This window comes from Myxocyprinus asiaticus, chromosome 24 (assembly GCF_019703515.2).
Source record: "Myxocyprinus asiaticus isolate MX2 ecotype Aquarium Trade chromosome 24, UBuf_Myxa_2, whole genome shotgun sequence".
Taxonomy (NCBI): Eukaryota; Metazoa; Chordata; class Actinopteri; order Cypriniformes; family Catostomidae; genus Myxocyprinus; species Myxocyprinus asiaticus.
This window is the reverse complement of record NC_059367.1, coordinates 39,003,994-39,014,386: the sequence shown is the minus strand read 5'-3', so window position 1 is coordinate 39,014,386 and position 10,393 is coordinate 39,003,994.

Below are 10,393 nucleotides of genomic sequence, written 5' to 3'. Positions count from 1 at the left end.
TTTACATTTTTATTTAAAAATAGTAAATATAAATGTTGCTACCTTTTTGACAATGTTGACAATCATTTGGAAAATGTCGTTTTTTGAGGTAATTTCTTAAGTTATTTATTACTACTATAATATAATTGCTTTGCCTAAAAACAAATGTCAGAAATCAAGTGAGTATGCTTCAACTGTTAAAGACAGATTATTATTGTCCCCCATATCAATAATCTTTTGGGATTGTCTACGTTTCACGTTATTTCTAAAGACAGTTATTACCTTTATTAGAGAACTACTTGGTGTAAAATTAACCTAATTTTTGACGAACTCATTTTGTTTCCAAGCAACCAACGTCATGGTTTAAACAAAATCCACAACAATCACATGCCTTACCATTACCGATGTTTACTCTAGTTTTTTGCCTTTGCCGGTCTTTCTGTCTTCTTGTATCAGACCTTTTTTGCTTCTTCTGCAGTACAGCTACTGGATCTCCCGTTGTCTCTGCTGCTAAAGCATGATAAATAAGTATGTTCCATTGTGTTCTTTTTGCTATTCACATCACCAAACAACAAAACTGTGTGCTACATAAGCATAGCCAAGCGTATCTACATAGGTGACAGCCAGAGAGTGTGAGGATTTTCTTCTTCGATGTTTAGAGAAACACAGCGGGTCATGTGATTTCAACATGGTGAAACACATTGAAGGGGGTGACCCGCACCATGTGAAATAAAGCACTTTTTATAGAAAACTATTATGAGTACAGTCTTCATCTCATGTGAGTGTACACCATTCGGATCAAACTTCACAAAAACACAATTAATTTGTTAATGTGTAAAAAATTAAATTGGCTCCAAACTACTGAATTTAAGCATTAACAAAGAGAACATTAATGTAAAGTGTCACCAATATTCCTCCAGAGCACAAAGAAAAGTTTTGTCTTCCTTTGCAAATTGTTCACAGGTGATATCTGGAAGAGAATGAATAATGCTCCAGTTATTCACATGCTTTAATGCAAGGTACAGTCCATCTGATAATTAAGCTATATCCCTCGAGCAAGAGTACCTGCTGAAGGCTGCAGGTTGTGAAAGATCTCTTGCTCGGTTGGGAAGGAGAAAGCAGGGGTCAGGTGAACAGTCCACGTAATTCTTTATTAACAACACTTTTTCAGCGTACACATATGGTTTGCTTTTCAGCACAACACACACACACAGCTTCAAGCTCAGCTCTCTTTCTCTCTCCCGGCGGTCTGGACTGTCCTTTTATCCTTCTCCAGCTCTCATTGCAACACAAAACAGCTGTTAGAGAATTTCCCACAGGTGTAAATCCTTACCGCTCTTCCTCTCCCGCCCTTGCTCTCCACAGATGTCGCTCGGCAATGTCCCAATCTCCACATACCCCCATTGCCCGACTCAGGCCCTGTCACTTACACCCCCCGCCCCCATTTCTGAAGAGGAAATCCGCAACAGCTGTCTATGTCCCCAGCCTGTGGACCACCTCAAACTTAAAAGGCTGGAGAGCTAGATACCAACAGGTGATCCGCATGTTGGCATCTTTCGTGCGATGGAGCCACTGGAGTGTGATGTTGTCCAAACAGAAGGTGAAAGCACACCCCAACAGATAGTATCAGAGGGTGAGGACCACCCACTTGATGGCCAAACACTCCTTCTCAATTGTGCTGTACTTAGTCTCTCTCAGCGAGAGCTTACAACTACTGTACAGCACAGGGCGCTCCACCATCTGGGACAGTATTGCTCCCACCCCCCGTCTGATGTGTCCATCTGCAAGATAAAAGGGAGAGTGAAGTCAGGAGAGTGCATCAACGGCCCGCCGCAAAGTGCAGCCTTCACCCATGTGAACGCCTGCTGACACGGCTCCATCCACTGGATCGGATCTGGTGTCCCCTTTTTAGTAATATCAGTCAGCGGGCTGGTGACGGTGGAATAGTAGGTACAAACCTACTATATTAGTCAGCATAAGGAACTGTCTCCCTTCCTTTTTTGTCTTAGGTCCTGGGCAGGCTGCAATCGCTGCGGTCTTCTCAATTTGGAGCCGCACCTGCCCATGACCCAAGTGACATTCACGGCATGCCACACACCACCTGCGAACACCCCTGCGAATGCCCGGCCAATAGAAACGAGCCATTAGATGGTTCAGTGTTTTTTACTGTCTTAAGTGACCTACAATCGGATTATAATGAGCCATCTAGAATAACATTTCCCGACGGCTGTTTAGTACTAACAAATGGGTTGTATCCTCCTTTGTCTGAGTGTCCTATGTCATTTGATACAACCAATTCTTGATAATCGAAAAATATGGGTATGAGAGTGCAATGTCTGGCTGGAGGCATTGACCATCGATCACTCTCACTTGGTCGAAGGCATGCCTAATGGTCTCATCTCGTGTTTTCACCAGAGGAAAATCCCCTGCAGGGAATCCTCTATGGGTTGGGAAAGCTGGGACTTCCCCCTCCCTTATGTCCTCCTGACGTGGAGCTGACGTAGATGGCCCTGGCGCCGCCTCCCCAGCCAGCGACACATATTCTCCTCAATAAAGTTGTAAATGCCGGCCAATTCATACCCAAGATTAGTGGATGGGAGAGGCGGGGACTAACCGCAGCCTTGACACTATGCTTTTGTCCCAGAAATTGAATGATGACTATCACCAAGGGATAATTTTGAATATCCCATGCACACACCTTACCTTTACCCTCTGGCCTGTATCCAGAGCCTCGGATTGAACCAAGCTTTGGTGAATGGAGGTTTGGTTACAACCTGAATCCACCAAGGCTTGGTATGTACCCCCTTAATACTCACAGGCATCTGGTATGCTCCTGCTCGATCGGGGGTGGCCTATGGCGCATCAGGAGTACGGACCAACATCTCCACCTCCATGGCGGGACATCGGTCCTGGAAGTATGTTCCCCGTATCTCCAGCAGACCGGCTCAGACTTCACGGCCAAACCCGTAGCAGCAGATTCACCAGCTTGTGGGGGAGAACGGAGAGAGATAGGGGAAACCGGCTGGTTGAAAGGTCCATGGGAACTGGGAACCAGTTTTGGGGTCATAATTTCTGGGGAAAAGGAACAGGATGGGGGGAATGGGGAAGGAGGAGAGAGAGAGAGAGAAAGAGAAGAAGAGGGCTTGCCGGCCCCCGGATATGCCAGCATATGATCCACAGCCAGCTAGACCGCCTCATCCAGCGACGCCGGTCAGTGGCACCAGACCCACTCTGCCATTCCTTTCGGTAGCCGGACAATGAATTGTTCCAGTACCACCAGATCGAGCACTTCCTCGGCTTCACATTATTCAGCCAGCAGCCACCTGGAACTGCTGCTCCTGTTCCATGTGCAGCTCAAGTGGAGCCTGATGTTGTGCTTGGTGGATGCCGGCGAGGGTCTTAATCACTTCGGCCAGCAGCGAAGACTCCATGATGGTGTTTCTTCCTCCCAAATCCCGGGTTTCTGCACCATTGTGAAAGATCTCTTGCTCGGTTGGGAAGGAGGAAGCGGGGGCCAGGTGAACAGTCCATGTAATTCTTTATTAATACATTTTTTTTAGCGTACACTCATGGTTTGCTTTTCAGCACAACACACACACTGTTCCCATTACACACTGGATTATGGCGGGAACCCCGGGCCAAATCCGGCATTTTCAGCTCCTTGCTCCAAGCCTTCCATGGCTCCTTGCTCCAAGCCTTCCACGGCTCCTTGCTCCAAGCCTTCCATGGCTCCTTGCCCCAAGCCTTCCACGGCTCCTTGCCCCATGCCTTCCACGGCTCCTTGCTCCAAGCCTTCCACGGCTCCTTGCCCCAAGCCTTCCACGGCTCCTTGCCCCAAGCCTTCCACGGCTCCATGCTCCAAGCCTTCCACGGCTCCTTGCCCCATGCCTTCCATGGCTCCTTGCCCCATGCCTTCCACGGCTCCTTGCCCCATGCCTTCCACGGCTCCATGCCCCAAGCCTTCCACGGCTCCATGCCCCAAGCCTTCCACGGCTCCATGCCCCACACCTGCCACGGCCAATGAGCCAGCGCCCATGCCTGCCACGGCCAATGAGCCAGAGCCCATGTCTGTATCCTCAACCGTCCCAGAGCCAATGCTTGTGGCCTTGCCTGCTCCCGTGACTATGCTTTCAGCTGTCTGGAGAAAGAAAAGAACATCTTCTCCCCAGTCGCTGCCAGTGCTCATGACCACGGAGGTCATTCCCCATTCGCTGCCAGTGCTCACGACCACGGAGGTCATTCCCCATTCGCTGCCAGTGCTCATGACCACGGAGGCCGTTCCCCAGTCACTGCCAGTGCTCCTGATCACAGAGGTCTGTTCCCAGTCGCTGCCAGCTCTCGTCGAGCCTCCCATGGCTCCTCCTTCCATGGCTTCACCCCTCGAGCCTCCCACGGCTCCGCCTTCCACGGCTCCACCCTTAGAGCCTTCCATTGCTCTGCCCCTCGAGCCTCGCCTGGCTCCGCCTGCCTTCGTCAAGCCTCTCCAGGCACCGTCTGCCTTTGTCAAGCCTCTCCTGGATCTGCCTGCCTTCGTCGAGCCTCTCCTGGCTCCACCCTCAGAGTCTTCCATGGCTCCGCCCTCAGAGTCTTCCATGGCTCCGCCCTCAGAGTCTTCCACGGCTCTGCCTGCTCCTCCAGAGACGACTCCTACAGCGGTTCCGCCCACTCCTCCAGAGACTCCTCCTTCAGCGGTTCCGCCCACCCCTCCAGAGACTCCTACTCCAGCGGTTCTGCCCACTTCTTCAGAGACTTCTCCTCCAGAGGTTCTGTCCACCCTCCCAGAGACTCCTCTTACAGCGGATCTGCCTGCCCCTCCTCCAGCGGCTCTGCCGCCTGACCCAGTCCTAGCTCTGTGGCCACTCCCAGGCCTCCTGACCTGGTCCCTAATTTGTGGCCACCTCCCAGGCCTCCTGACCCTGTCCCCACTCTGTAGCCACCTCCCAGGCCTCCTGACCCAGTCCCGGCCCTGTGGCCACCTCCCAGGCCTCCTGACCCTGTCCCCGCTCTGTGGCCGTCTCCCAGGCCTCCTGACCCTGTCCCCGCTCTGTGGCCGCCTCCCAGGTCTCCTGATCCAGTCCCAGCCCTGAGGCCGCCTCACAGACCTCCTGACCCAGTCCCTGCCCTGAGGTAGCCCCCCCCAGACCTCCGGACCCAATCCTTTCCCTGGGGTCTCCTCCCTGGCCGCTTGGTCATCTTCCGGGTCCCCTTCCTCACCTGTATCTTCCTGCCCTCATCAGTCATCTTTGGGACGCCAGGAGTCGCCCCTTAAAGGGGGGGGGGGGGGTTATGTCACAGTCTGTCTCTCTCGGACTACGTTACCCAGTATGCACTGCCATCTGTTCCTTATTGTTCTCACCTGTTTTCCATTCCCTCATTAGCTCTTGTTTGTATATATACCTTCTAGTTTTTGCATTCCTTTGTCAGTTCTTGTTTGTTGTCGTTTTGAGTTCTCATTTGTTGTTTCACTGTCATCATTTTTATTAAAGCCTGCAAATAGATCCTATGTCTCCTGTCTCATCTCAGCAACTACACGTGATAGATGGTCTTATCGCCTCCTTTAAATAACTTTACAAGAAGATATCTTTCGGTGTGGTTGGGTGCACAGTTTTTACCCTGCATTATGGTCTGAGTTTTCCGCTCGATGTGACGGACAATCTTTTTTTTATTTTATTATTTTTTACCTCTTGCCCATCTCAATTTAATTTTGTCTTATTGTTCATTAGTGTCGTTATGTTTACATATGCGGTTTTAGTATTCATATTCTCCTGCTTTGAATATTATTATTTTTTTATTTTTTTATTGTTTTATTATAGTTGTGCTCAAAAGTTTGCATACCCTGGCAGAAATTGTGAAATTTTGGCATTGATTTTGAAAATATGACTGATCATGCAAAGAAACTGTCTTTTATTTAAGGATAGTGATCATATTAAGCCATTTATTATCACATAGTTGTTTGGCTCCTTTTTAGATCATAATGATAACAGAAATCACCCAAATGGCCCTGATCAAGAGTTTACATACCCTTGAATGTTTGGCCTTGTTACAGACACACAAGGTGACACACACAGGTTTTTTCTGGATACAGGCTTAATTTGTACAAGAGTGAACTCTTTCCAATTAACAGTGCTGCTCTGCAATTACAATATTTAAATATACCATTAAAGTTAGTGAAAAATAAATTTACATATCTTGTGATTTGCGTCATGCCCCACTACAAACACCTTCTCAAAAACAACCTTATTAAACTCTTTGAACAGACTAAAAAAGATCTTGCTAAGTGGTCCCCCCTCAAAATTTCACTAATTGGACGTATTAACTCTATTAAAATGACAGTGCTTCCTAAATTTCTACCCCTGTTTATTCCTCTGTCATTCTTTAAATCTCTGGATGCTAACATTTCTTCTTATATTTGGAGCATCCCCGCCTGCGCAAAACATTTCTTCAGAGATCTAAAAGCAACGGTGGCATGGCCCTTCCTAACTTTAAATGTTACTAATGGGCAGCCAATATACGAAGCATGCTATATTGGTGGCATTATCCATCCTTGGTTGTTATAGAGGTGTGTGCTCATAAGCAAATCTCTCTTTCAGCGCTGCTTGGTGCTGCATTGCCACGAATATCCTACACACAAGTCAATTGCCCAGTTGTGGAACATTCGTTAAGGATCTGGGCTCAGTTCAGAAAAACTTTTGCCCTCCGAAATTTTTCTCTCCTAAGCCCCATTGCCTGTAATCACCTATTTCCACCATCAATGCAGGATGGAATGTTTCAGAGTTGGTATGACAAAGGGCTAAAATGCTTTAAAGATGTATTTTTTGATGATACATTCACTTCTTTTGATCAATTATCGCAGCAATTTGGCCTCCCTAAATCAGATTTCTTTAGAATCCTGCAAGTCAGACATTATGTTAGGCCACTTGTCCCAGAGTTCCCACTGTTACCCCTAAACAATCCTTTAGACAACTTCCTTTCTCATAATGCATTGGCCTGAGGTTCAATTTCTACCATTCATAACCTGATAGCAGACCTGGCATCCTCTTCCTTGTCTAAGATTAAGAGTGTCTGGGAGGAAGATCTTGGTTGCCCACTTTCAGAAGATACAAGGAGTTCGGTTCTTAAGCAGGTCCACTCCTCATCAATATGTGCTAGGCACTCACTCATTCAATTTAAAGTAGTACACAGAGCCCATATGTCAAAAGTTAAATTATCCCAAATCTACCCTGGAACTAATCCCCTATGTAACCGATGTGAAACTGAAGATGTTACACTAATCCACATGTTCTGGACATGCCCCAAGCTGGAGTGCTTCTGACGATCTGTATTTGGGACCCTTTCAGTGATCCTCCAATACAGGCTAGATCCAGATCCTATATATATATATATATATATGGGTATTTGTGTATGCATTTGTACATGTCTGTGTATATATGCTGTGACATGTATATCTGTTGATTATTCTCCAAAAGGTCAGCACCAATGGGGTTTCGTTGGAATTGTTGTTGGTGAGAGATGGGAAATTGTCGATTGTAATTAAAAAAAAAAAAAAAATACAAATGTTTTAAAAAACACTTTGAAAGAGACTTCACAATACAAGATGTTATATCAAATATAACAACAAAATCAACAAAAAATGGGTTAAATAAACTTGCAAACATGGAAAAAAAATAAAATAAAGTAAAATGTTGGTAACATTATTAACCCGCTTTGTTACACTGATGACTGTTTTAATGAATTTGACACAGTTTGAGAAATTTTAACGGCTTCACAGGGCAACACGGTTACCTATGTTAACGTGGGACATTGGTTTGAATGGCAATTACACTTGTCAGAGCAGTAAATCGCAAGTGGAATTATTTTATTTGCAAAATTAAGCCATCATAGGCTGAAATGTCTCACTAATTGGCCTATACACTTAAATTACGTTTATTTATGAAAAATTATTTATTGATAAAATGATTGAACCTTGAACCTTGTGCATGACAGTGTCATATGTTTATAACTACCCATGACACTGCCAAAAGATGATCTTTCAGAAAAGCATTTTTTTTTTTTTTTTTTTGTGGAGAGCAAGTACAAATGCCAAATTGACCAAAGAAATGTAATAATTTGGTTTGTTTGGCAAAATCTTGGTTTGACAATTAAAAAGCCTCTTAACTATGTATGGAAATTATTTATTTTTTTCCTCAGTAATTCAAGCGCTCTCAGAAGATTCTGTAGATTATACTGTAATTGCTGGCTGTCAGATTCAGTTACAATTTTGATTGATTTATTTAAAACAATTTTATAAATTGTTTGTCTGTGTATGTGTGTTTTGCAAAATTGTTTTCATTATATCTGTTAAAAATGCATCAAAATCTGCAACAAAGCTACAAATGCATCCTGTCTGACCTGGATTTGAACCTGAGTTGCTGAATGTATTGTCAGTCAGCACAACCACTGGACCAGTGTCCCAGCTCTAATAGATCTGTCACTTTGTTGATTTTCGGGTTAATTGAGTCATTATTTATTATAAAGAAATAAAGGCAATAGAAAGTATATTATTGACACATATCAGCCTATGATGCTTTAATGTTGCAAATAAAATAATTCCACTTGCGATTTACGGCTCTGACAAGTGTAATCGTCAGTTCCCATTCAAACCAATGTCTCACGTTAACATGGGAAACCAGATGTTACCCTGTGAAACTGTTAAAATCACTATTAAACGGAGTCATATTCATTAGAACAGACATCACTGAAACGGTTAATAATGATACTAGCATTTTTTTTATAACATGCAAAACGTCTTTTCTTTGCTTCTTGGCAATTCACATTGAAGGAATCTGCTGAAAATGCAAGTGAAATTATTTGCATGCACGCGCACATCCCCAGTTGATCCATAACACCTGTCCTGCTTTGTCCTAACAAAAAGACGCGTGGCGTGACATCATCGTGTACAAAAATGTCCCATTTCATTGGCTAGACATCAACCAATAAAACTACTTCATTGACCCTTCCCCCACTGAACACTGGTCTTGCTCTCTCGCATCAGAATTGAGTGAGTTTTGCTACAGGTTTTTCGCAAAAGCAGTTGCAAAGGTCAAGGCGTGAAGATTTAAAGTTGCAGTGCCTGATTTGAGAGGTTGTAAGTGCCGATTTGTGGTTGTACTGCAAAAATGAATTAAAGTACAAAAATTAATGTGTAACACAAGTTATGTGAATGGCATTTTACACATTTGTGACTACTTGTCTGCAATTGTGAATTCAGAAAACAAGCTTTGAATTATTGTCTTTGAGTGCAGATTGCATAATTCAACTTCAAATTTTTATTTTACAAGATTTCACATCGGTGCAAATGTAAAGTGTAAATTTCAACTTACGAGTACAAATATGTAAGCTCTCGAGTTTTGCTACTGATTTACCTTCATATAAAAGTGACTGCAGTCAGAAAAAAAAAAGAAAAAAAAAAGAATCTGATCTGTCCACATATAATCTGCAGTTTGAACAGTCAGTCTAAAAAATTGTCAATCACTTTTTTCGATTTTTAAAAATGATTTGCTTCAAATTCAATGTTTTAATGTTGTTAATTAATAATATAGCTTTCTGGTTTGGGTCAAGGCTGAGAAATAGTTACTGAAAAATTTTTTTAATGCCTATAGAGAAAATGTATGGGGAATTTCTCTTTTCTGTGCCCGAGCACCCACAGGATAGCCTGTGCTATGTTGTGTTCTGTCTAATGATGTCACTGTAGGGACTGTTTGGAGTTTTGAGAGTCATATGACTAAGTCAGAGGAACTGGACACCAATGTATCTAAAGGAGACTCACCCCTGACCCGTTTCTGCTGACCAACTTGACTTAGTGTTGTAAAAAATATAATCTTTGAATAATTGCTTTCACATAGCTGAACAGAACACCATGTTTGGACATTTCTAGAATTATCTGTACTGTTTACCTATAAGAACTCTGTACTTGGAGGAGATGATGTCAATTAATTTGCATATGCCTATAATTACTGTTGTTTCAGTTATCTGAGTTAGTTCGAGGTTAGATACTCAGCTTATTTTCTGTTTCTGTCTTTTGCCTTTGGAAATGTTGAGAACTTTGTCTTCAATAAACTCTTTTTTAACTGATTGAAACTCAACTTTGACTCCTGTTTTTCATAGTTCATTCTGGTCTCTCTAATGGGTATAACTGTATTCCCCTACAGTTCAGTCCTGATTGACTATGTGTTGTTTAATGAAAAACATGAGTCAATGATTCAGTGACTTACAATACAAAATACGCTCATCTGTCGCCAACTTCTGGCACAAATATATAATCTGCAGAGATGTTTACTGAACGAATCAGTGAAAACAAAATCAAAAAGAACAATGAATCAGTATCTCCACCACTGTTTGGAAAATTGCAAACACAGAAAAGCAGAGGGATAAAAAC